Source organism: Giraffa tippelskirchi, chromosome X (genome assembly GCF_054371585.1).
Source record: "Giraffa tippelskirchi isolate mGirTip1 chromosome X, T2T-mGirTip1v1.2.pri, whole genome shotgun sequence".
Classification (NCBI taxonomy): Eukaryota; Metazoa; Chordata; class Mammalia; order Artiodactyla; family Giraffidae; genus Giraffa; species Giraffa tippelskirchi.
The window spans coordinates 52,867,707-52,871,881 of NC_137289.1; the positions used below are offsets into that span (position 1 = coordinate 52,867,707).

At 43.5% G+C, this 4,175-nt stretch overlaps 1 pseudogene; it reads right to left on the bottom strand.

Moving 5' to 3' along the window:
- Positions 1 to 3,525: 3,525 nt before the first annotated feature.
- On the bottom strand, positions 3,526 to 3,871 carry LOC145535896 (pancreatic progenitor cell differentiation and proliferation factor pseudogene; annotated as a pseudogene).
- Positions 3,872 to 4,175: the final 304 nt, after the last annotated feature.

Below are 4,175 nucleotides of genomic sequence, written 5' to 3' on the forward strand. Positions count from 1 at the left end.
CGCATGCTACATGGCACAGCCACACACACACACACACAGTGATCACTTCCTCCTCAATACCTCCAAATAACTTTCTTTAGCAACCCTGGTGGCCCTTGCCTAATATCTTGCTGGCTACTGTCTGCTCCTGGAGGGCAGGGACCAGGTCTGTACTGTCTGTAGCCTCCATTGTGTCCAGCACAGTGTCCTGGACTCACTGGGCTCTTCAATTTGGGCCTGACAAGGCTTTACATCATCTGACACTTACCTGCTACTTTAGCTCAGTCTCTAGCCACTCTCCTCCTTTCTGCAGCTACACTGGCTTTCCGTCAATTCTTCAAAAGTGCAAACTGCTCTCATACCTTGGGGGTCTTGTGTACACTGTCCTCACTCGCTGCCTGAAATATGTTCCATCCATTCTCCATCTGGTTAACTCCTACTCATCCTTCTCATGTCAACTTAAACATTGCTTCTCAGAAAGCCTGCCCTGATCTCTTAGATCAACTGTATACTTATCATCCCACCGGACATCTCATAAGCTTGTAGTTACAGGAGAAGGAGTGAGGGAGGGAGAGTGGAGGTCTCAGAATAGATCCACCCTCTCCCTCATCACCATGACTAGTAAACACACACTAAATGCCTACCCTGTGGGTTGTCAGTCAGGAATTAATACTTTGGGTTTCAAGGACAATACAAGACCTGCTCCTCCGCTAGGATACCTTGCCCTTACCAGCCCATTCTCTTGCCCTTTGGGGCACAGTGTTCCTTAAGACTCTCCCAAGTTACCTGCTCATCATGAAGAAGAGCAGCAAAATGTGTCAGAAAGAAGAGTCAGGTCAGGTGGGGCCTAAAGCTTCATTTGTTATCAGGAGGCCTCTTGTCTTGGAACTTCAAGATGTCTTGGTTCTCAGTGGTTAGGGATTTGAGATCAGAACTAGGTAAAAAGAGTAAAAGATAAAGTTAGACAAACTCACAGATACGAACAGAGGATGGAGAACAAAGCATATACGGGAGCAGGACTTGTAATGAGGAAGATCAGGGCAGAACGATGGCATTCTAATTTTGTTGACTTGGAAGAGCTTTTTATCACTTTCTACTGCTTCCGAGTTGTGAAAATTGCCCAAAGTTGGCCTTGTAGGCAGAAGTTACAAATGGCAATTGCAGGCTGAATCTGGTTCTCAGATTTTAGTTGGCCAGCAGAGCATCTATAAAACGTATTTGACTGAGTTATCAACACTTAAGGATTGGAAGATTTCATGGAAAACTTTTTATTTTTGGCTTCTCTTGAAAAATTTGGAAATCTGGCAGCCCAGCCCCATCCAGTAACAGTCAGCTGGAGCTGAGGACAACTGTCCCCTTTGGATGAGACATATTCTTTCCCTGTTTCCACAGTTTCCATCCAGTTTGCTTCCCTCATTTATGTTACCTGCCTGACTCTGTAGGCACGGGAGTTTGCAACCCTTGATTTTTTTTCACGTTTTATTATGGAAAAAAATCCAACATATACAGAGGTAGAGAGAATAATAAGATGAGCCCCCATGCACACACCATCCAGTTTTAATAACTGTCATTCAAGGCCAATCTTGATACATCAGTGCCGTCACCCATTCTCCAATACTGTTACCCTATCCCTGGATTTATTTTGAAACAAATCCAGACACAGTATCATCTTATCAGCAAATATTTCAATATGTGTCTCTAAAAGACCCTTTTAATAAACAGATCTACTGTATCACAGCCAAAACATGACCAATTCTTTATTATCATCAAACATCCACTCTAACTTTTTAATTCTCCATGTTATCCATCCGATTTACTTTCTCCTTCTTTGAGGAGAAATAAGACTAAGAAGGGTTGGACTAGGAAAGGGGAATGGGAGTAGAAATATGAATAGGATATTATGTTCTCTATAAAGTAATAGATGGAATGATTACTTATGTCTGCATAATATCTTTATCCCTTTATACTTTTCTGGTTTTTTAAAAAAAATATGTCTGATTTCACTTGCTCCCTAGAACAGCTTTGTGTCTGAGTTTCGCTCTCACAACTTGTATGAAACAAATAGACACAGTGGGTTATCTATAACATAGATAAGTGAATTCTTCAAATTGCAGAGATAGTAATAGAGCTGTCACAAGAACCCAGACTACCTGCCTCTTTCTGTTGTGCCACATATGAAAAGTGGTGATATGAAAGGCATATATGGTGATAGGAGACAGTATATACTAATTTGTTGTTGTTGTTTAGTTGCTAAGTTGTGTTAGACTCTTTGCAACCTTATGGTCTGTAGCCTACCAGGCTCCTACATCCATGGACTTCTCCAGGCAAGAATACTGGAGTGGGTTGCTATTTCCTTCTCAGGGGATCTTCTCTACCCAGGGATCGAACCAGCATCTCCTGCTTCTCCTGCATTGCAGGCAGATTCTTTACCACTGAGCCACCTGGGAAGTATAGTAGTGAGTCTTTCCTGAGTGCTTACTCTGTGGCTAAAGGCTATGCTAGGAACATAAATTATTTATTCCTCTCATCAGTTCTCTATTATTCCTACCTTAGAGAGAAGAATGCAGAAGACATAGAGGTTATGTAACTTTCCCAGGAACAAACAGATGGAATAAACAACTGGCAGAGCTAGGATTGGAAGCCAGATTGCTCTAACACTAGCATCCAAGTGCTTCACCATTGTGTTAATCTTGTCAGAGCAAGGGCTTTAGAGTCAGACACACTTCGTATCCTAACTTTTATTCATTTTGTGACTGTGGGCAACAACTGTCTCATCTTTATTTATATATTTATTTTCCTCATCTGTAAATGGAAATAATAGTAACCAAGTCCTAGGATTAATGGGATGATCAAATAAGATCATCCATTTAAATTATTTAGCATATCACTTGGTACAGACTAAAGACTCAATAAATAAAAGCCACCAAAAGGGGGATGGTTTATAATATATTACATCTATCAATGTGCTTCAGCAAAAGGCTCGGTTCCATCTTATGCTACCCAGCAATATCTGGTTCATGACTGGTGTTTCTATACCTCTTTACATGGGAAGTAAAATGAAAGTATACTTTTTACTTTGAGATGAAAGCAGTTTTCCTTCTAATTCTAAACATTTCAATTGTCAAAGGTACAACAGGTTTGATGTGGAAATTTCAAATCCAGTCATCTATAAAGCTTCTTGATGTTTTATCCTAAGAACTAACTTCTCAGACACTTGAAAACTAGAGCCAGGTGATTCAGGGAAATCTTTTCTGGAGTTGAAAGGAAAGATATATATTTTTGTGTGTGTGTACTGGCTGCCTGGAGTTTATTGTTTACTTGGTGCAAGGCACAGGGTTATGGGTTGTAAGGAAGGCTCTCCTGTGGCTTGAAAAGTAGAGAGTGGGGTTCTCTCAACTTCCTTTTTGATGTTTTGCTGTTTTGATATTAAAAACCGAACCGCTTCCATTGGCTGCAACCTGCTTAGTCTTGGGAAGAGGAGAAGGAGGGGAGGGTTCTGATGAGCCTAGCGCCTTGGAAGGAAGCCTGGCAGTTGGTGGTGGTTGCTCAGGACAGGGGCCTGCAGTTGGTTTTGCCAGGCTGGCCGCTGGCCTGCTGTTTCCCCATGGCTTCCCGAGCCAGGTCACAGGTGATCATGCCGGTGGAAGCCGGGGCAGACTCTGAGTGCTCTGGGAACTCCAACACTGTGGCCCATGAATGGGAAAGCGGACTTCCTGAAGAAACAGCTGGCCCACCAGTGTCCTGGGTCTGCTTTGGGGAGACCCAAGTGGTGGGGGATGGCTTCCCCAGGGTATTTGGCACTTCCACAGGAGCTGTTACTGGAAGTAGAGCACAGGTGACAGTAGTAGTCATGGGTGGCCGTGAGTGAGCTGCTGGAGGGGATGGCTATCATGCTCTTGCTTGCCCCCTGTTGGAAACCTCGGCGGTGACCCCTCGTGGGCCTCAGCTTGGGTTCATTGATGGCGGGGACTGGGGCACTAGGCCACAGAACCCATCTGCATAAGAGAAAGCGGGCGGCCGCTCCAGGAACCAGACACACAGGACCAAGATGTATGTTTGAGAAAGTCGTGGGATGGTGTAAACATTTTATAAATTTGATCACTCGCCAACCCCCTCTACCCTGGGGAAATGATATAATGGAAGGGTATTTTCAAGCTCTCCTGTTCATTTTTCCCCACTTCTTAGCACCTACAGAT